The following is a 24,090-nucleotide window of genomic DNA, read 5'->3' as shown; positions in this document are numbered from 1 at the left end:
TGAATACATCCCTAAATAAACCTTTGACGTTCACAGAATTTAAATATCTACACGGCATCCCAGAAAGCGATTTCCTTAACTTTATGCAAACTATAGCCCACACTAAAAAACTGAACCCTAACATCTCCCAAATACTATCCAAAACACTGATTGATATTGTTCTCTCTCCCACTACAAACTCCATATCGTCTCTTTATCCACACATACGCCAAGCCGCTCTGCCCCTTCTCTTGAACTCAAACCTAGCTAAATGGGACAAAGACATTCCGGTGGAAGACATTGTAGAGAAAATACTACAGGGATATTGCTCACTATGCAAAGTAGTGTCCAACGAACAATGGAGAGAAACACAGTTTAAAATCATCCATCGAGCCTACTATGCCTTCCAAATCAAATTCAAACAAAATCGACCTATTACATACCTAGATCACTGCCCCAAATGCAAACTGAAGGCTGCATCCTTATTTCACTGTCTGTGGGAATGTCAACAAACTCAGACCTTTTGGGAGGAAGTTGTACAATATGTCTCTTTGGTGACCGGACAAACACTTGTACCGGAGACCCTCTTATTTTTGTTTAATTACTGGGACTCCTCATGTAATATCCCCACCAATTTCAGTCGTTCTGCTAAACAATGGATAAGTATCTCTTTACTGGTGGCTAGGAGATGTATTCTACGGGAGTGGTTATCTAATCTCCCCCCCACAGTAAAGAGATTTCAAGACAATTTCATGAACCTTTTTCATTTAGACAGGCTAGATGCTACCCTGAATCTGAAGGAATGAGAAAGAAGTTACCATATTCTACGATAGATGGTTGCCTTTTATGACTGTAGCTTTCTCCCCTTCCGAAAGAGAACATTTGCTCTCCCCCTTTGAGTTCTCCACATGCCGCCTGCTGGACAAATTACAACAGTCAACTAGGTAGATGCGGGGGCAAAACCTTACCTCTAAAACCTGACACGAAGGGCTGGGGATATACCGCCATTGACACAGACCTAAGGCATTGCTGCTGTCATCACCTTCCTTATACACTATTTGGGTCTAACTTTCTTACTTATGCTTGAGGATATGTGATGTGATGAGTTTACCACAATAAGTGGACGCATTATGGAGCATGTTTTTGTGTTTGTTTTGGTTCATGTTTATTTATTTTTATTTTTTGGTTTCCCTTTTAACACCTGTTTTGGCTGAGGCTTATAACATTAATGCTTATCAGGGTTTTTCCTGGAAATTGTCTCATACTAGCCGCCCTTTGGCCTATTCAATAATCTTACATATTGCTGTTAAATACCAATGCATCAGATAACAGTTGATTTACACTCAATGCTAGATGATATCTGATATTGTGACAACTGCACCTCTGTGACATGGTACCTTTTGTTTTTCACTTACAAAATGAATAAAATGTTTTTCAAAAAAAAAAAAAAAAAGACACAATAGACATAAGAGAAATGTGCAAACAATCTATATGATATTTGGCATCTAACAAATAGTAATTTCATTCTGCTAAATAAGATGCTGCTTTTTGGATTGTAAACGGGGCAGGACTAAGGCAGGGCCCACTGACCAGGGAGGACTGGACTGGGGGGCAGGGAGGCAATTGCCCCCGGGCAGTGGCGTAACTACTGCTATACCAGGGGCAGCAAGGGGCCGGGTCCAGCAGCGGAAGTGGGGGAGGCCGGGCCCAGCAGCACCAGGCTGGCAGCAGAGGAGGCCGGTGCCCAGCAGTGCCGTTCCAGAGGCGGAGATGGAGGCGGCCAGGGCCCACCAGTGGGCGGCTCTGGGCTGACAGGTAAGAGGAGCTGTGCGTGCAGGGAAAGGGACCTCAACCAGCCCACTTGAGACCCTGCAGAACCCACCATAGAGAGTCTACGGTGGGCTGTGCAAGACCTATGGTTAGCTCTGCAGTGTAACTCTCAGGTGGGCTCTGCAGGGTCTATGGTGGGCTTTGCAGGGTCACTCTCAGGTGTGCTATGCAGAGTCTCTGGTATGTGTGGGGTCTCAGGTGGGCTCTGCGGGGTCCAGTGCATTGCAAAGTCCTGAGTCTAATTCATACACTGTTATGAATTGCTATATGATATATTGCTGGGATTTGTAGTCCCCCTGCAGATGGTGCAATTCTGTTCAGAAACGAATGTGACTGGCGCGGTGTTCTCTGTACAGCACTGCGGAATATGTCAGAGCTATATAAATGTATAATAGTGTAAGACTGGGGGGACATTAGAGTATAAGCTTCTCAGGGGCAGAGACTGCTGGGGGAGGTTTTGCTGGCCAGTGAGATCCACTCCCCCCCCCCCTTGGGAGCGGGAAGGGGGCCCCAAGATAAAATCTTGCACTAGGGCCCTTTGTTCTTTTAGGTCCGCTACTGATTGTAAACCTTTGTCACGTAGAAACATAGCCATGCCCAAGACAGCTGGCATTAAGAGTGTGTCTGCTTAGCATCATAAATTACTCCAACACACCTTCAAAACACCCCTAAGACCCTTTGATTGGGTAGAAGTTACCACTGTGACTTTCTCCAGCAGCGGACAGGGCACAGCTACACTGCAGTCAAGACAGATCCTGACAATATTGTCAGGATCCACCCCGAATACCTGACTGACAATTGGCACTGTCTCTGTCAGTAACAGTCCCCAAGCAGCTGTCCCACGCTGGCTCTAAGTATTACGGAGAGCAAGTTTTTTTACTCTCCCCAACTTTCTCCTTTAATTATCTCCTGTATAAATGTATCCTAATACATGTTATAGGGACCTTAGATTTTAAGCTCTTTAAGGGCAGGTACTGATGTGAATGTACAGTATGTAAAACACTGTAAATTGTCAGAATTATATAAATAGCAATATTAAATAAAATAAATGCAGCAGTACAACAGAAGAGAGAAGTGTGGAAATGCCAACCAAGGATATGAGGTCCTCTGCCTTCATTTGTTTTCCTAATGTAGAGCTGAATAAGGCCAGGCCTTTCCACTTTTTCACCCCTGCCCATGCACTCAACTGAATTGCCATCTAGCAATGTATTACTATTCCCCGTGATGTATTGTACTAGGAGTTAGGACAGAGTTCAACTCTGCCCTCTGCTGGTCAGGTACTGGTCTTAATAAAGCAACTCCTAAGGTGATCATTTAAAACTTGAGGACTGCCACTAACAGCTAGGTTCTAGAAATGAATGGAAGGAAATCCTAAGCATGTGCCTCAGGTGCAATATATCCAGGAATGCCCAGCCTGACTGACAGCCTGTTTAAAAGAGTCTGAGACATTACAGAAAGTAAAGAAACAATGGTTTCAGCCTAGGGATATTGTGAGATTTAAGACCCCATTCACACTGAGCTACAACCAAATAAGCATATTTCAGCTGAGCGACATTGAGCTACACTGCATATTTTGACACGCTATGTAGCGCTTCTTTTGGCATTTTACCACAGAGACTTTGTACCTGCTACATTGGGCAGTATCCAATCAAAAGCAGTATTTGATGTGACATAATTCCTTTTCCCGTTTCCTGCTTCTGTCGAGAGTGTTCGTAAATGTAATTTCTGGGCAAAAGTGACACTTGTGTAGCGCAACATCTCACTACAATTTCGCACAAAAATCGCTGCTAGTGTGCGACATTGAGTTACACCATTGAAATCTATTGGGGCCAAGAAGCGCATAATCCGCCAAAAAGCAGCTCATGTTCGAGCTAGAGACTTCAGCTACGAGCTACATGCAACATTGAGCTTCAAGATGTGAACATGTCTATTGAAATGCATTGGAAGAGCTACATTAAGCTTCACGTTTGAGCAATTTTTGAGCAGAAAACGTGTGAATGGGGTGTAACTGCTTATTTACTTTTATCTCAATAATCAAATGAAGAGACTAGCAATAAGTAGATTTAAGATCCCATCACACTGTTGTGATCAGTTGCAATATGCGTTGCTTTAATGAACAGCACTGGAAAAAAAAACCCTGTAGCATTTTTTAACACAGGTCACCACAATACATGGTAAGTACAATGCAGTGCAGGTTTGTTTGCGTCTACTCCACTTTTACAATGAAGAGACCCTTGTAAATAAATGTCACGGCAACACACCGTACAGAGCATCCTGCGTTACGGTGCATTATGGTAACGTGCAGTACAGCACATGTCACTGTAACCCATAAGTGTGAAGCTGTGTAACCCTCACCAATATTTCTGATCTGTAAAACATTGTTTCATCTGCTTATTTCTACCTGTCACACTTTAGGATAAATAAGTAGCATGGCTACAGGGGCCCTTCACTCCTCTATGCATGTAGCAACATGACCAAACCAGGGGCGCACTGATTCGGGCACTGCCCGAGGGCCCACTGTTAGGTGGGGGCCCATTGCCTCCCCTCCTGTCCCCCCATTTGACAATCCCGCTGCTCAGGGCCACGCAGGTAGCAGATCTGCTGCTGGGCAAAGAGACTCAGGTTTTAGTTTCACCCTGGAGCTGCCCGGGGATGCACGTTCAGAAGGGAACCCGGGGGCTTCCCCCCTACCACCCCCGATATTTCACAATCCCGCTTAGGGCCGCACAGGGAGTGCTGGAGCTGGATTCTGCTTTTGCCGGGCGAGGAGGCTCTCAGCTTCACCTCGGAGCCGGACTTATCTACTGTTGCTGGAGGAATGTGATGGAGGTTCTAAGCAAGATCCTGGGAATGGGAATGTTTGGGAAGCATATAATAAGCCTTTCTGGGTGTATGAGTAAAACAATCTCTTAGGGGGAAATGTTGCACATTGGTTGTCTTTACTCTCTCTTCTGCAAATTTAAAATTCAGATTTCAGTGATATCTGTAACATTGCCTGGAATATAGTCATGGTGTCATCACTCTTTGTTCTGCCATCCACTAGAATGTGCACCATCCATATCCTGCAATTGTAGTGTCCTTGCTGTGACATTATAGTGAGTGGCAGCCTTTTGGACTCTACTGTTTTTATGGGCACATAGACACTACTGTAATCTCCTGTGATGTTTGAGCTGTATTTTTAAAGCAAGATTATCACTAAGAATTTAGGGCTGAGTAAACTTAAAGCTGAGCTCTGGAGTAAAAAGAAAAACTCTCTCTATCATTATGTGCATTACTTCCCTCTGGCCCCTGCAACCTTTACATTACTTCCGTCTGACCACTGCACTCTGTACGTTACTGCCTTCTGACCTCTGCACTCTGTGCGTTACTTACTCGTGACCTCTCCACTCTGTGCGTTATTTCCCTCTGACCTCTGCACTCTGTACGTTACTTTCTTCTGACCTCTGCACTCTGTGCGTTACTCCTGGCTTCTGCACTCTGTGTTACTTCCTTCTGATCTCTACACACTGTTCCTTACTTACTCCTGACCTCTGCACTCTGTGCATTACTTACTCCTGACCTCTGCAAATTGTAAATAAAACATACAGCTAGTAAATAAAGAAAAGTATAAGTTAATATTGAGGCATCAGATTGTAGAGGGATTTTGATATTAACACATATATTCACATTAATTAACATATGTATTACTATACAGGATTTATATAGCGCCAACAGTTTGCACAGCGCTTTACAATATAAGGAAGACATTATAGTTACAATAGAATTCAAGACAAAATGGTAAGGAGGGGCCTGCCCGTGAGGGCTTACAATCTAAATTATTATTATTACTACTACGTAGCAGCTACACAACATAATCTTAGGAACCTTAGTATCTTGTTATATTAGAGATACGTATTTCACACTGAACTATTCTTGCATATTATGATGCAGTTACATAGATAAGTTGAAATAACTCTTTTATTGTTTTTAGTGTCCTTCACAGAAAACACAAGCTTCACAAGCACTGCATTTTAGCTACATAGTTTTGTATAACTTCGTGCACACATTTAAGCAGATACAGTTAAAACATATCTCTTCATACTGGTAATGTATTGTAGAGAATAATGAGTAATTAAACAGTTTAGTCTTGCATTCACATATACACATAGTATATTTGTGTAATATCTATCTATCTATCTATCTATCTATCTATCTATCTATCTATCTATCTATCTATCTATCTATCTATCTATCTATCTATCAAATATATTACAGTTATAGACAATATATACACATATCCTTATTATCCTGACCTTATATATACATATAATACATGTATAATTTGTTATAATTATAAGCAACATGTACAACATTTGATTTTGTAGATTGAGGTCAACTAAAGTTAGGGTACAACATGGGTTGAGGTAACAGGTGTTTAGAGACAAATTCTTACCAACTTTTCTGAACTTGTTTTAATGAACAGCTGTCCCCTAACCTTGATATAAGGGAGTCCATCCAAGCAGGGCCGGTGCTAGGATTCTTGCCTACACAGGCAAGGTGCATTTTTTCGCCCTCCCCCCTCCTCGACCCCGGCCCCCTGTAAAAACAGGGCTCGGCGACTGCCTGAGGTGCCGCGCGTGTCGGGATCCTCTGGCAGTCGCCGGCCAGCTAAATTAGGACCCCACCTGGAGCTCCTCCCACTGAACCAGCGCTGACTCGCCGCTGCTCTCCTGTACCGATGGTAAGTGAAAAAAAAACCAAACACAGCGCAAACATCGGGGCATTTTGACAAGTACAAGTACTTGTCAAAATGCCCTGTTTTTTCTGCCCTCACCCTGCAGCGCCCTCAGGCGGCCGCCTGACTTGCCTTGCGGTAGCGCCGGGCCTGTATCCAAGAGAATAAGAGCCATTTAATGATCTTGGTATAATTAAATATGAAATACTGATGTCATTATTATCTGATTTTGGAGGTAATTCAGGGTAACATATGTAATTGTTTTGTTTCAAAACCCTATAGAAAGGGGCCCGCGAGCCCATATTATTTGAACGCGCCTGAATTGCTGTGTGTTCCCGGCCGGCCAAAATAAACCTACTTCTTGAAGATCTGCCTGGTGTCGATCCTCCGTTTTATTCTACTTCAAGATACAGGGCCGGATTAAGAGCATAATGGGCCTGGTGCTGAGGATTTTGGTGGGCCTTTTTGGGGAAATACATGAAAAGAAAACATTTTAATTACCATTAAAGAGCATTAACAAAACATTGGATATCTTAAACATGCAGAATAAACCGGCTTTTTCACTCAAACCCAAATTACCTAAATTAGGCAAACTATTAAATTAATCTTAAAACACATATTCACATTACGGGCTTTTTTGCTTGCAAATTCCTCAATTGTAGAATTGACCAATTACACTGCGAGCACATTTTAAATATAATATATAGAAAACATCATGTGACACAGAACGTTCTGCGACATCTGTTGTGGCTGCTGATGGGTTGAAGGTGGCAAAAATCTTGTGTAATACAATTACCTAGGAGGCCTTACACTTACCGCCAATGTAATGGAGGTATTCTCACTGAGCAGCAATGTAACGGAGGTATTCACACTGACCACCAATGTAACTGAGGTATTCATACTAACCACCAATGTAATCGAGGTATTCTCACTAACCAGCAATATAACGGAGGGATTCTCACTGTGCAGATGAACGCTCACACTCAGCTGAACCTAACCTGCTTGTTTATAGCAAATTATTTGATTAGCTAAATCCACCCCCGTCTATTATTGACCCCAATCCTCCAGTGAGGAGACCACCTGTGACCCTCATCACCCCTCTGGTCCCACTCTTCCCCACATACCCTCTGCTCCCACATCTCCTCTCTGGTCCCACTGTCCCCCTCATCCCCTCTGCTCCCACTCTCCCCCTCATCCCCCCTCCTCCCACCCTCCCCCTCCTCCCCTCTCCTTCCCTCTGCTCCCACTGTCCCCCTCATCCCCTCTGCTCCCACTCTCCCCCTCATCCCCTCTGCTCCCACTCTCCCCCTCATCACCCCTGTGCTCCCACTCTCCCCCTCATCACCTCTCTGCTCCCACTCTCCCCCTCATCAACCCTCTGCTCCCATTCTCCCCTACATCCCCTCTGCTCCCACTTTCCCCCTCATTATCCCTCTGCTGTGTCTGAGTACAATCATCCCTCTTGTGTATCTCACCTTCTGGATGGCAGCTCGGGTGATCTCTCCCTTCTTCCATTGCCACAGGATACCTTTTTATTGTATGCATGTTATCGCAGACATTTCACACAATTGATGGGAGACCAGCATAACACCTTAAACAAATGCTGACATTGTCAAAACTAAACCCAGCTTTCATTCAGTATTAGGGTTAGTTCACACCACAAACAGTGCGTTCTGGCCCGATTTGGGTTCAGAACGCACTGGATCACATTCCAGCCGGCTCCCTGCATTCAGGGGTGGGAGGGAGCGTGGCAGCGCATTGAAGTCAATGGCACCACAGCCATGCCCCTCAGCCGCAGTGCAATCGCCTGCACCCGAACACATGGCACATGCTGCATGCACTATTTTTTCTGACCGCACCGGACCGCAGGCACTGATGTGCCACGAGTTCGGGTGCAGGCGATCGTACTGCGGCCGAGGGGCGTGGCTCCGGTGCCATTGACTTCAATGTGCCACCACGCCTCCCACCCCTGAACGCAGGGAGCCGGCCGGGATGCGATCTAGTGCTGTGTTGTGCTTTAGCAGCCTATTCAAAATGAATGAGATGCCTTAACACGACACACTGAATGTTACTGTGTGTGTTGTATAACACAGTAATACATTGCACAGGTGTGTAACGGGCATTAGTCATATTGATAGATACAAAAAGTACAAAATGATTCTGGACAATGATGTTATATACTGTACAGATAAAATGTAAATAAAAATTCTACAAGATTATATGTACTGTAATTAGATACACATTTTAAAATGTATAATTTATTTAGGTTTATAGCATATTTAAAGCAAAAAAAACTGCACCTAATTTAAATAAAGGGATACATGAAATATTTACAATTATTTATACATGATTTAAGGTTTTGTAACAGGACTCATCTCAGGCATAAGAGATTGTATAGATTATTTTACTATGTGCTGACCATTAATACAAAAGACACTGTGTATATTTCAGTAGCTGAGCAGACAGACTCTTACTGCTCTCTTTAGAATTACCATAATTTTTGTGCGGTTTACCTCTTGAACATGTTACTGCTTGATTTGCAAATACCACAGTATTGTGTGTGGGGCGTGCTCATTCTTCTATAGGGAGTGTTGTCTACACAGCAAGTCATCATACAGATAGCTTTTACCTCCTCTTATGTTTTTAAACAGAACCTGTGAGGATTTTAATATGGCATCTGACACTGCTACTTGTTTTTAAAGTTGTAGGTTCCAAAGCTGTCATCCTGATCCTCACATCACAACCAAGTGAGTCACTGATCTGAAAAAACAGGCATAGGAATATGGGAGCTGACCTGTTTTTGAATATGTAGTGCTCCAAGGCTACATTATTTTTCTTGGTCAGCCGGTTAGTGTGTTATTGACACAGAGCAAGCATTGCCCCAGTGAACTGTTTTATAAGGTGTAGGCTGCAGAACTTTCCATAATTTTCCTTGGTTCACTAATAAGAGAGTTACTGCCCTGGAACAAGCATTGCCCCAGTAAACTGTTTTTGAAGACGTTAGCTGTAGAACTTTACATCCTTTTCCATGTTCCACTACTACTGACCCGGAAAAAACATGCACCCAGTGAAGTCTTGGAGCATTAACATACATATACTTGTTCTGGGTCACTCTTGATGACTCACTGAGTTGAAAATCAGAGTGAGTATAGCGGCTTCTAAGCCTGCCCCTTTGAAAACATGTTACCAAGTAAATGGATTATTTATCTAATGCTGTTATCAGAGCATTTCCTCTAAATAATGTACTTCATCTGACATTAAAATCTGACTAAGGTACATCTAGACTTTTCTGCCACCTCCAGCCAAGTTTCTAAAGAAGTGGCTCTTAATCATAGCACTTCAGGTGTAAAAAGCATTTGCTACATTTTGTAGCGCCCTCTAGTATGTCGCTACCAAATGTAGTGTATATCTGGACTGTAATCAGTCTAGATGCTGTTTATTCTGAGTTCTGCATTCTACAGGTGTCCCTGAGTTTGCTGGATTGATTGCTCCTACTGTTGCTGGGTTGGGGACTCAGCATACAGTGAGGGAGGATCCATCCTCAGACTGTGACTGTGCACCTGACCCTAACCACCTGAGCAGGATGACTCAGAGGTTGGCTGAAAGCAGGTGATAAAAGGTTTTGGGACACTGTCCCGAACTCTCTTCACCCCAGGGGCCCTCCGTGGGAGAAGGCCTGTCTGATAGAAGATGCCTGGCCTAGGCCTCAGCACGTGGCAGGTGCTGGGGGCCTACAGGCCTAGGATACTACAGATGCTTTGCTTGGACCTCAGCACGTGGCAGGTGTTGGGGGCCTGGAAGCAGAAGATACTACTGGATATCGGGTATGCACCTCAGCAAGTGGCAGATGCTGAGGGCCCAGAGACTTCAGATGCAGCTGCAAGAAAATCTGATGGAAGCTGTGCTGGAGGTGGAATCTACTTATCAAGGAGTGTTGCAGAGGAGCTGGTGAGAGCTACCGTCTGGAACCCTTTAAGAGACCCCTCACCCTATTCCCAGGGGCTTTACTGAAGAGCAGCCAGTTGTTGCCTTAGAAGTCAAGAGATAGTTCTCTCTCAAGGTCCTGGACTATCCTGGTTGTTCTCTGTGCTACTGTATATTGGTGGTCACTCTTAAAGGACCATTGTGCTACCAATTCTAGCAGTTTCCACGGGAGAATACAGAGCCCTTTGAATTAATACCCGGGTATCCTACAAATCCCAAACCCTCTCTCCTGTTTGATCCTGTACAATAAATACTGAAAAGTCCCTATGACTTGAGCCTGTTCTGTTCTGGAGTCTCTGTGTTGCTAGATCTGGACAGGGGCCGGTGGCTGGCAAAACAGGTAGAAGAGCCCTATTTCATTCAGCGGCTCCTTCGGGGGTGAGCACTACAATTTAAAAGAGTGTCCCAGCCTATAGCACAAGCAAATTGCATTCCAAACATACATGACTTTACTCTGGCCAACCCCCTCCGCACACACACACTTACTCCATTTATAGTTTTAAAAACAATACACTAAAAGTCCCAAATGCTTACCTATATCTGTGGTCACAGGATGTTCCAGGTATGGGTTCTTCTATTTTCTAAACTTCAGAGTTAGAGGGTCCTTTGAATGCCTATGTCAGGCAAAGTGGACACTTACCATAAGCTGTCCATCTGCAGGATTCTCAAAGGCCCTAAAGACTTCAGTGTGTGCAACAAGATCAGGGTCACATAGATTAAAGCTAAAATTCCACATTTATGTAGGGATTTATGTAAAAGCCCATTTTAATGTTAGTTATGTTCAACTGCAAGGGTTTTTTATATCTTTTTGCAGAAACTTACCTTCTGCTTCTACAAACTCATACTTTATTCGAACCGTTCCTCCTTTCAGACTGCTCAAAAGGAAGATCTGTAAGGCGCTCTCTGGAATGACAGGACACTTTTTGAAGGTCCATCCCAGCGTGCCTTACATGCGGGTAATTAGGAATTAGTGTACACATCTTGTCACGTACCTTAGGGGGAGCCTGAGATGACGAGGGCGGCCTCTCTTGCTGCTCCAGTCCAAACACCCTGTGTGCAGGTTGCAGAGGTCTCTGGACAGGATGCAGGTTGGTAACAAGATCCTAGAAGCAGAGTAACGCAAGCCGGTCATCAACAATCTGGCAACAAAGTACAGAATCAGAAGGCAGTACGTAATCAGGGACAGGCCGGGTCGGCCAACTTGCAGGCAGCGTGGTATCCAGGGAGCAGGCAGGAGAGAGGTCAAAGACAAGCCGAGGTCAAGGAACACAGAACAGGGGCAAGGTCAAGCAGGCCAGGTTGGTGGCAGGATATCAACACAGCCTCTTTGTCAAGCCTTAGAACAAGCCTCAGAACAAGGCTTGACAAAGAGGCTGTGCCTCGAAACGCGTAGCCGCCACTGCATAGAGAGCCTCCTTTTCTGTGCACAGTGCCCATTCCTCTAGACTTCTTCCCGTTCGAAGATACAGCCTGCCTGTGGGACTCTAGCCTGTACGCACTGAATACAGCCATTCGCGGCTCTCCCTCTCTCAGCCGCCGCAGCGCGGCCTGGCCAGCCGTGCATGCGTGCTGCTAAGACCCGCCACAGTGTCTTCTCTTCCATCCTGATATTTCCCCTCTTCGGACGTCTCCAGACACCAGCCACTTATCCATCATTCCTGACATCCTAGTTGCCTTCCAATCGTAAGTTTCACATATTGCCCTATAGATTGTCCTATATCATATATAGCTGTATTTCTAGGTAGTAGCGCTCTTTATATTTGTAGCTTTTTTAGATCCTTAATTTGATGCAAGTTTTGTCATCTAGCAACATCTTATAAGAAAATCTGTTGTTGTTTCTTAAAATGCCAGGAATCCCTGGGGGAACTCAGCATCTGACCATGTTCTTCCAGGAAAAAGGAACTTCAACTGTAAGTAAAGATACCATTTCATTATTTCTATGCTTTTGCTGTATTCCATACTGAATAATGTGCAAGTTAGCAAGTGGCAGGTGCCTAATACATGAATATCATGTGTTCCTGTAAATAGACCAACTTTGACAGCAGACTCTTGCACAGATTTTGATCAAGCAACGAAGCTTGAAGGATTCTATTGTGCTTAAGCTAATTAAACTAATTTCTCATGAGTTGCTAATGCACATTACTGGATGTATATATTGTTGTTGATAATTGGTGGATCCTGGTAGAAAGTTCAGCACCGAGATCTCACTGCCAAAACTCCTACTCTCTTCTTGTTCACCTGGGTGTTTCATGCGTTCCTGCCCACCTTTGTTTGTTTCAGCTACTCCTCTTGTATTCTCCATAATATTTTATAGCAGGTGGTCGTGAAGAGAGCAAGGAGAGGTCCTGTCCGGTGTTTATATATTACCCAGGTTCCTGTCCTATACCTTCCAGGACCATTAGTCAGCCCCAGGTTTAACACCTTGCCTTCATGGCAATTTAGTGCAGGTGAGGCAGTGCTCTGGAGCATGGGTAACAGCCAGATTAAATTTGCTGGAGTGCAAGGTTGGTCAATGTGATTTTGTGATGCCTGACAAACAATAGGTTTGTGCTGGTTGATAGTCAGCAGTATCTTTTATGTCGTTAGTACTGGGACACGGCTTGGATTTTGTTTTGTTTTTTATTTCATTTGAGCACTGTATGGTACCAATAAACACAGCACTGTTTAAAGGAAAGTCACTGGACTGGTCTCTAAGCCTTTCAAGACCAGGGAGCAATTGTACCCGCTATCTATTCCCCAGCTCACAATATTAAGAAACAATCCAACAAAGAATGTGCCATACTGATTGTACCTAGTGAATCATTAACCTGATAATGGGTTTAGCACCTGTATAGACCCCTGACCTCTGGAGATCTAAACTACAAGACAGACAAACCAAGGTGGTTCAATACAACCCAGTCAAGTAAAAACAAAATAGCACTAAGTTGCCACTGCAACAAAAAAGTACTCTCTCGATAACTACACCTTCAAATGCCACTCCACTGAAGAGAAATCTTCCTCTAAGTCTGCTGAGAAACAGACACTGAAGTGTCGTACTTTCTTCCCTTCTGTACTCTGTGGTTGCTCCTGCTGACCCCCTGTTGTGTTCTGTAATGACGTGAGGGAACATTTAGTGGCACAGTCAGAGGAAGAGGTAAGTATTTACACCCTTCTTTTGTAATGACTGCTTTAGCCAAATCCATTTACCTGAAGGGGTTGCTTTAACTCTCCAACATTTAACAAAAATTAAAATTTCATTTTGGCTGGGCTGATCCTTTAATGTTATTGAACATTACTTTATTTCAATCTGCAACTGTTACACTTTACTATAACTGCCCATATATTCAAATTATTTCTCAAAACCCCTGTTCTAATTGGCTTGCTGCTCACAGTTGTCTCCTGCATGAAATATGTCACCATTAATACGGTTTCATAGGCTTAGCGCAATGGAAATTGTTTAATTGGTTTAAAAACTGCACATCAGTAGGTATATCAGGGATGAAATGTTACTTATTATAACATGGACAGATCATCTGATGCTAAAAAAAACTGCCTCAATTTGAAAGATTGCACTGGTATGACCTGTCTCTCTTTCTGTACAACAAGGTAAAGATCTGCTATTTTTGCTGACATTTTTTCAATGTATACTTTTGTATTTTTTTTCCCTTTACATACCTGGAACCTTATGATGATTAAAGCCCTCCGGGCTGCTGTGACATTTACCCATGCAATGGTGTGTCCCCCCAGAACTGCATAGCTTAAATGCTTAAATGATGGTGAATATGCTGAAATCAAAACCAAATACGCCATATCAGATTAGACTACGTCTCCCAGACCACTCTGTACTGCTTGCCACTGAGGCCGGCTGGGAGAGAGAGGGGTTATGCAGGGCTGTCCTGCAGCTTTGATTTATTTGCCTGTGTGCAATCACCTGAAGGTAGCTGCACAACCCAGTGCTCTAAGAAACCAATTTTACAGGTAAGGCAAAAATCCCGCTATCCTCCATATCCTGCCATATATCACTGGATTTCCAATTTCAATTAATACTACAGCCAGCAAGCTCTAACTCTTTACCACCTCCATAACAGTATGCCTCAACCTCAACAACATTGTTAGAACCAAGATCTAACTGCAGGCTGTAGAATCTTAGTAGACTGCTCAGCTTTAACTTCAGCTAATCCCGCAACAATTATATCTAAATGTACTTCTCTTCTTTCTAAGATATATGGTAAAACTTCTAAGTTCCAACTTCATTTTGCTGATCAGTTAATGTCGAGAGTGTCGCTACCTCCTTTCACTGAACACATGACAACTATTATGGATGCAGATGTTTCCACATTGGAAGTTATACATGCCATTAAATCTTTAAAGATACATAAGACACCAGGTCCAGATGGATTTTCAGCTTTATATTATAAATAGTTTGGCACCCCCACTTAGTAACACTGTTTAATCACCTGAAAGGGGGTCACGCTTTTTACACCTCCTTGTTGGCTCATATAGTGATGATTCCTAAAGCGGGGAAAGACAATATGGACCCTCATACTTATAGACCAATCTCCTTATTGAACATAGATATAAAGCTACTTTAGAAAATCTTAGCTACACGATTAAATCAATTATTGCCAACTCTCATTCACCGAGATCAAGTAGGTTTTGTTCCTTATAGACAAGCATCAGATAATACACGTAAAATTGCACATCTTATTCACCACATGCATGATGTGAAAATTTCAGGTATGCTACTATCTCTAGACCTTCAAAAAGCATTTGATTTTGTCTCTTGGGATTATTTATTTTATATTTTGAAGAAATGGGGATTCTCTGATAGTTTTCTAGTCTGGTTACAGACCTTATATCGAGGTTCTTCTGCTTCAGTACGTTACCTATACTACAACTCGCCCCAATTTTCTATACTGGGAGGTACTCGCCAAGGATGTTCCCTTTCCCCACTTTTGTTTGTTTTTGCTATAGAGCCATTGGCTTGTCTTATACGTATTAATACAGACGTGCAAGGTGTAGAGAAGGGACACATAGAGTATAAACTCCACATGTTTGCAGACGATTTGATGCTCACATTGACTAACCCCCACATTACCCTTCCTAATCTTTTTCATGATTTAAACTTTTTTGCAAAAATTTCAAATTTAAAAGTCAACTAGACTAAGTCAACCACCCTTAATATCTCACTGTCACATACTGAAGTCAATGCATTACAGCAAAATGTTCCTTTTGAATGGAGGTCCTCACATTTATTATATCTTGGAATTAACATCCCGAAAAATTACCAATCTCTTTATAAAGTTAATTATGTATCCCTGTTTAGACAAATGCAGGAATTATTGCTAGCCTGGACGAGACATAAACTCTCATGGATAGGTAAAATTATAGCAATTAAAATGTCAATATTACCAAAAGTACTGTATTTGTTTTGAACTATACCAGTTTGTATCCCAAAACATATCATTCACTCGTTCCAGAACAGAGTTTCCTCCTTTGTATGGAACGATAAGCGCCCCAGGGTTCCTAAAATTACAATGTATATACATAGGAAACAGGGGGGGGGTCTAGGCCTCCTAAATTTTTATAAATTTTATCAAGCAGCACAAATGGTTCCTTTAATACATTTTTATCACGACCCTATATCGACCACTCTGGGTGGATTTAGAAGAATACTCCTGTTCACCTGTTTCATTGAGGGCTATTCCTTGGCTGCTGGCTCGGCTACGTCCAAAAGCAATGCGCCCCATCTTGAAACATATGATTAAAATCTGGGATAATACAAAACATTATAGTAAACTCCAATCTTCTCATATACCGTTACTTCCTATTGCAGGTAACCCTTTATTTTTACCGGGAATGGGAACGACAAAGTCCTTTGTTTGGTGGATCACTCAAAAGGTGACATGCCTACATCATTTGGTGGAGGACGACACAATTCGTACCTGGTCCTATTTTTTAAATAACTTACAAGCTCCAGATACAGAATATTTTAGATATCTACAACTTAGACACTGGGCTGTATCAACGCTCCCTAAGGTTCGTTTTACATCAGAATTAACGGTTTTTGAGAATATTTGTTTAAAATGTCCTACAACTCCTAAACTTATTTCAATATTTTACTCCCAGTTAAATAGGTTATCGATACCTGGTAACCATAAATATGTACAGAATTGGGAAAGGGAGCTCGGAATGGTTAGACAACCGAAGGAATGGCAACAAATTTGGCAATCAATAGCTACTTGTTCTATAAATGTAATATCTCTAGAAACGGCATTTAAAACTTTAACTAGATGGTACTTGGTGCTCTCCAGGTTGGTTCATCTTCACTCGAAACACTCGGATCTTTGTTTCCGAGGATGTGCCTCCAGAGGAGATGTTATTCATACCTGGTGGACCTGTCCAAAACTGGATAGGTTTTGGTTGAAAGTATTTCAGCTGATTGGTGACCTCTTCTTGGTCAATGTTGAAAGAGATCAATGGGTAGCTCTATTACATTTTAAATCTTCTTTTACCAACTTACAACATAAACTGGTGAGTTATGTTATGTTGGCGGTCAAACAGACCATTGCTCAGGCCTGGAAGAAACCATGTGCTTTTTAGAGATCTGAAAAAAAGGATGGATTCCTTTTTTATTAACCAAAAATTGACTAGTATTCTATTAGATTCCAACAAAAATTTTTTGAAGATCTGGGAACCCTGGATAGCTTATACGCATCCATCACTTTCCGTTGAAAGTGTGACTTTTTTGTAATAGATATGACTTATGTGTCTTTTTTTTTTGTTCGTTTTGTGTTGTTTTGGTGATTTTGTTGGGGTGTCTTGGTAGTGATCGTATGGCGGGGAGGGTCAGCAGGGAGGAATTGATTATGTTTATCCTTGTAGACTATCGATGCCAATGTTTGTATATGGATGTTTTATGATATAAAATTAATTAAAAAAATTGTAAGAGAAAATATAAAAAAAAGGAAAAAGAGAAAAGGGGAAAAAAAAAAGATTGAAAACCACTTTTGAAATTACAATAACATTATCTCTTATATGAAATTCTATTATTTGGGCCCAAGTCTACTTTAATCCCATGCTGCTGACTCCTGGTAGCCCTTTAAGGGGTCTTAACCCTGGGAGTCGGAGGTGGATTTCCCAATTTTGTCATCGCTGTGATTGGCTGTCATAGCGATCACATGATTGGGAGACTGTCCCATTGTTTCCCACTTGTAAACGGTTACCAGGAGCTGTTGGTGACAGCTCGGCAACTGTGCTGGGAGAGTGCTCTTAGCACAGAACAGGGAAGGCTAATGCATATATACAGTGGCTCCACATAAAGGCCCACCCACCATGCATATATGCATTATGGCAATAGGAACAGGTTAAAGGATGACTAGATTTTTAATATAGATCCTTTAGCTGCCTGTCACTATCACTTCAGTTCAGCCACCCCATTCCTGTGTGTGTGTGTGTGTATAAATATCATTTATTTATTAGTGTTGTGCAATATGTGTATCACATTTAGCCATCAGCTTTAGTGAGAAAGATTGTGGCAGATCCTGGCACTGTTCAGCCCAAGATAAGAGATATGGATGGATTGGAATGTGTATGGCTTTAAGATTAGCTTAACAAAAATACACTATTCAAAATCTACACTGATTTTTATTAATTTATTATTGCATTTTTCTTTCCCATTTGCTTGTGCAATTCTCTTGTTAAAATTTCTCAATGCTATAATATACTAATTATTTAAAATGGCATTAAACTCTCAAATATTGTGTATATACACCATATTCCTGGATATGAATGCATTGTATTTGTATAGGCATAGAATGTAAATTAACAATTGACTTTTTTTTTCTTGCACTGCGGGGGTTAATTGAGGGTTGGACAAGAACAATTTGACTCACACCTGAATGTTAGGAGGAGTCGGCTAATATTTAAATGGCCTTTTGGAAGAACAAATTTACCTCTATGATTAAGCTGTTATAGTGAAGTGCATTGGCGGCTGACTCATGGGATTCTTGTATCACAATGTGTAAAGCTGGCCATGCACCTTACAATTATCTGCAGATTTTCTATGGTCAGATGTAAAAGGTGCAACAGATTCCTCCATCTACACTAAACTGTGTGGATGGAGTAATCTCCACCTGGGCCAATCTGTTGCACCTTTTACATCTGACCACAGATGGCGTTATTAAGGCAGCAGTGAGCCTCATTGTTCAGCTCCTTGGGAGAGATTGTGCTGCTAGTTGATCCAGGGCATTTTGGAGCAATGGTTTTTCCTTTGCTTAGATTGAAATAATTATGCTGTTTCGGAGTCAACGATCCTCCAAATCCAAAATTGCACATTTAAACCGCAAACTGCACAGCGGCCATATCGGCCACTGGCACGTTCTGCACATGCACCCTGCTATCTTGGAGGTGGTGCGCATGATATTACATAATGTCATACGCATGTATGGGTGCCACCAATTTGGTGTATCCAAGATGGGGTTAACTAATTAATATATGCCCGAATATACAAAAAAAAGTGGGTATATATGTGTTCTTTCGGATGAACCGCAGAATCAACTGAATCACTATTACAATCACTTTAGGGTAGGTTCACAACAGGGCATCAGCACATGTGTTGCCGTGCATTGCAGTGAGTTTTTGCTTGTGCTGTAACTGGTTTTGTACATCATTATGGTGTAGTGGTGGGCTTTAAAAGTAGCATAACCTTTTTTTTCTTAATGTACATCGTAACACATTATAATGTAATAAAATGCTGCCTGCGTCTTTATTTTTTTGAAGCACACCAAAACAGTGTATATGTGTAAACTGTCCCAATATAAAACAAGGCTTTTTGTTTTTGCATTGGGACAATTCTTAAAGTGACACTAAACTCAGGCGTTAAATCTTAAAAATGCATTCAAGTACCTTTACTATTAACAAAAATGTATCTTATTTGTGTATCACTCAGCTCTAGATCCCCAAATAATCTCTGAATTGGTGCTAAAACTGTCCTTCCTTCTGGAGGGTGGCTACTTTTGTTCCCTATGGTTCCTGTGTGTGTTGTAAAGTAGCCACCGCTCCAACCTTGCTCCCGTGATGTACTACAATCTCAATATAAATCAGTAAACTAAACATGAGATTGTATTCCATCACGGGAGTGAGGTTGGAGCGGTGACTACTTTACAACAAACACAGGGACCATAGGGAACAAAAGTAGCCACCCTCCAGAAGGAAGGAGAGTGTCTGTTTGAGTTCAGAGATGATTTGATAATCCACAGCTGAGTGATACACAAATTAAGATACATTTTTGTAAATAGTTGGGGTACTTGAATGTATTTTTAAGGTTTAACGCCAGAGTTTAGTGTCACTTTAACAAATGCAGCCCAATGCATGTAATGTGAACAAGGCCTATAAAGACGTATCATTGTACCTTCCATGGTTTTACAGGTCTCAGTAAGGAAAAGTGTACAATAAATCTAATACAAGGTATACACATTAAAATGTAGGTTAGCAACTTAGTAATAGACTTAAAAAGCTGAGTGAGTGTAAAATGCTGAGTGAGACCTGGCATGTACTTCTCTGGGAGTTGTAGATGTCGTCTTCACAAACTAACAGCCAATCAGAGCTGGAGAAAATATCCTTGTGTTGCTAGGAGTGGCTTTTTTTTTGTCCGTCCTTCTAGAATCACAAGCCAAGGGCTGCATTCTTTTGCTTAGCACTTCTTGACAGAGATCTGCAGCCAGCCCTCGTATCCAGTAAGTAACAATAGAATTACAATTTACTTCTACTTCTTCTGTTCTTACGCTGCAGCATCTTTATTTGCAACATTTCATCAGTGCTTTGAAGTTTTGCTTTACCTTCTAAACAAAATGTATACCTGGCATTAAAATCTATTGGTGATGTACTATTTCCTAAACTTTAAATGTTATACACATAACATTAAAGTATATAAGATGTATAAAACTATTAAGACCATTTATTTACTGTATTGTACTGTAAATTGTATTGTAACTGTACTGTCTCAACTATTTTGTAAAGCGCTGAGCAAATTATTGGCACTATATAAATCCTGTATAATAATAATCATTTATAAAACTGGCAGAACTTTTTTTTTTTCCCCTGTGGTTTCCTGCAATTGAAGGATACTGGAAATACAAGTCTTAAAGTGAGTCATGCAGACATAACGCGCCCATCTACTGAACTTGGGAAACTATTTAGAAAAAAGGGTTTTAGGAGTTGGACAACATTCCAAAAAATAACAATCTTTTCTCTATAGTCTGCTTGCTATTATATGGTTAACCAAGGATATTTCACAGGACAGAAATGCTATTAGAAGAAAGCTTTTTGCAAAAGGTTTGTCTGTATTGCTGGCTTAGAAACCACTACACTAAAACAGAACTTGAAATAAAAGACATTTTTATTTTTATTTTAAATAGCAATATGCCTGAAAGACTGCCACCTAGCACATTACTTAGTGACACTAAACTCAGGAGTTAAATCTTAAAAATGCTTTCAAGTACCTAACTATTAACTAAAATGTATCTTATTTGTGTATCACTCAGCTGTAGGACCTCAAATAATCTCTGAATTGGTGCTGACACTGTCCTTCCTTCTGGAGGGTGGCTACTTTTTGTTCCTCATGGTCCCTGTGTGTGTTGTAAAGTAGCCACCACTCCATGTTTACTCCCAGTGATGGACTAAACATTTAGTATAAATTAGTATACTAAACGTGAGATTGTAGTCCATTGCGGCAGTGAGCTTGGAGTGGTGACTACTTTACAACACACACAGGGCATATCTCGCAGATATGCCTCTCTGTGTCACTATCGGCTGCAGGATGTAATCAATATCTTCTCCTATTCTAGCTAAAACTGAATCAATGCTAGTAACAATGGATCTGCCAGGCAGTGTTTCAACATTTATATTGGTTTTTGGTATGACATAAATTATAGGAATCTTGCAGCATGAGGGTACCAAATCGTCCCATTCCTTAATATATCAAAATGGTTTTTAAAAACCTAGCCTCTCTAGACACTTCAAACATTGCCAGGGCTAAAAGTTTTTTGTTGCTGCTAGCAACTATGATTTACCACCTGGCTGGGCTGGGTGTGAGCTTTCAAGCTGGAGGGCTATGATTGCTCTCTCCTGAGCGGGGGCTGGGGAATGTTCCTTCAGTCCGAATTAAGTGACTGTGACTTCACTTCCTTTACTTGCCTGTTAAGATGCCCATACACTGCATGATTCTCGTACGAGAATCGCGGGAAATCCCGCGATCGTACGAGAATCGTGCAGTGTGAATGAAGACGTGCAACCGTTTCTACTGTGCAGTCGCACGTCTTTTGTCTAAGGAGCATGCTAGAAAACCAGCCGAAAATCTTACGATTTTCGGCTGGTTTGAATGATGCTCGGGAGACAAATGCCGAACGGGCCTGTGTGCGCACGCGCACACTGCCCGTTCAGCGTTGCAGTCATCGGAAGTGCGCTCCTCGGGGGGCGGGCTTGCGATGATCGCAAGTACGATCTGCCTGTCCAAGATGGGCAGATTGTAAGTTTTTTAATTACTTTACAACCATCGCAAGACTAAGGTCTTGCGATGGTTGTAAAGTGTATGGGCACCTTTAGAGTATGGAAGCATAAAGATGCAAATTCTAGAGAAAGGTAGATGCTGGATGAGGTTACTTTATCTTCAAGGCTTGTTCCCTATGGCAGATATGAACAACCTCTAGAGCTTTTATGAGACTTAACTCTCTATATATGGTTAAGTCTGTCTCTCTGTATAAGAGCAAGCATCTATCTTTTCATGGTGAGGATTATTTTCTTCCTGTCTACAACTGCTCACAGGCTGAGCCGATCCATTAATTAAATCGGCCTGGGTGTGTCTTCCTCACAGGTGTGCAGCCTTTTACTGATTGCTCTGGCTGCAACCTTTGGGTTTCGTGTACATCTCAAGCTGGCCATACACTTTACAACCATCGCAAGACTTTTGTCTTGCGATGGTTGTAAGCTAATTAAAAGCTCGTACGTTCTGCCCATCTTGGACAGGCAGATCGTACTTGCGATCATTGAAAGCCCGTCCCGCTGAGGGGCAGGCTTCCGATAACTCCAATGCCGCACGGGCAGTGTGCGCTTGCGCACACCGGCCCGTTCGGCATTTGTCTACCGAGAACGGCACTAACCCGCCGACAATCGCACTATTCTCGGCGGGTTTTCAAGCCTGCACGGGAGACAAAAGACATGCGACCGTACAGTAGAAACAGTTGCACGCCTTACATACACCTGCCGATTATCCTACGCTAGCGGGATTTCCCTCGATTATCGTACGATAATCGGCAGGTTTATGGGCACCTTCAGAGTGTACAGCACCTTCGAAGTCCATGATGAGGGCCTCTTTAGCTGAATTACTACAGCTTTATCTCGCCTGGATAGAAGCTATATGTGTATAAGCATTTAGTGGCTAAGTGAAGGGGCATGCAGCCTCCCTTGCCATATGCTGACAGCAATAAATGGCTTTTCTCTGGTCTACATCTCTTGCACAGCTTGATGCGTATATTGGTAGACAAGCACCTGTAAGCATTTGTATGACTTTACTGTCTGCAAACTATCCCATTTACCTCTTTTTTTTTCCATGTATGCGTTGCGTGTACCGGAGAGAAAAAGGAGTAGCGCTTCTCCGAGGGATGTGACACTCGCCAAGAGTACATAAGAGAGTATTGTCTCAGTACTCGACGAAAGTGCTTAGATTGAGCAGTGGTATTTTTAGGTGGAGCTTTGCCAGGTTGACCAAGGTGATCAAATGCCACTGAGTATGGTAAGTTGAAGTCCCCCCCTACCACCAGGTAAGTGTAGTCCCATTTTTTAAGTTTAGCGAGAGTTCGCTGAAGAAAGGAGATTTGATTACTATTGGGCGCATACACATTACAAATAGTGGCGGGGATTCCATTCCAAGTTCCATTCAGTATCACATATCTACCTTGTTTATCCAGAAGGATATGGCTCGGCTTGAGTGAACAAGAGTCCCTCAGGAGAATGACCACCCCCGCCCTCTTGTCCGGTGAAGACGCCGCATAAGCCCTAGAGTATTGGGAGAATAGGAACTTAAAAGTGTTGAGCGGGTTAAAGTGCGTCTCCTGTAGGAACACTATGTCCGCTTTAGCTACTTTTAATTCTTTATACAATAAATTTCTCTTGGTTTGCGAGTTAAGCCCCTTGGCATTCAAAGAAAGGAATTTATATGAATTCAGTGACGCCATTTATAAAGTAAGAGGGCTGGGGACTGATGTACCACTTTAAATGTGACCACTCTGTTCACCCCTGTATCATGTAAATAGAAAGTATACCAGTAATATGGTTCGGGATCTTCCATCTGGCCGTGGGAATCTCGAGTCAGGAGTGCGATTCTGTCTTTCATCCCCCTAGGGGCCATGGACTGAGACTGGACTATAAAGACAAAAACAGTTAGAAACATGCAGTGATAACCAATTAAACACTCTGCAAGTACAAATTCAACCATTAAGTAAACCAACATATTAAATGGCAAACGATGTAAATTAGGGTAATATAGTTCTCCACACTCAACTCGGAAAATAGTGCCAATATTCTCCTCAGTCTTTGGAGAAAGGTTT

General features: G+C 42.1%; 1 protein-coding gene across 1 annotated transcript in view; it reads left to right on the top strand.

Annotated features, from left to right (window-relative positions):
* The first annotated feature begins 20,142 nt into the window (after positions 1 to 20,142).
* The window catches only part of LOC108791718 (annexin A1-like), a 38,917-nt gene continuing 34,969 nt past the window's right edge, over positions 20,143 to 24,090 (top strand). The window contains exon 1 of the mRNA XM_018562279.1: positions 20,143 to 20,223. The gene's annotated coding sequence lies outside the window, so the exon portion shown is untranslated. The remainder of the gene's footprint in view (positions 20,224 to 24,090) is intronic.

Source organism: Nanorana parkeri, unplaced genomic scaffold (genome assembly GCF_000935625.1).
Source record: "Nanorana parkeri isolate BGI_ZX_2015 unplaced genomic scaffold, ASM93562v1 scaffold569, whole genome shotgun sequence".
Lineage (NCBI taxonomy): Eukaryota > Metazoa > Chordata > Amphibia > Anura > Dicroglossidae > Nanorana > Nanorana parkeri.
The sequence above is the reverse complement of the archived record's forward strand: the minus strand, read 5'-3'. Positions and strand labels throughout refer to the sequence as shown.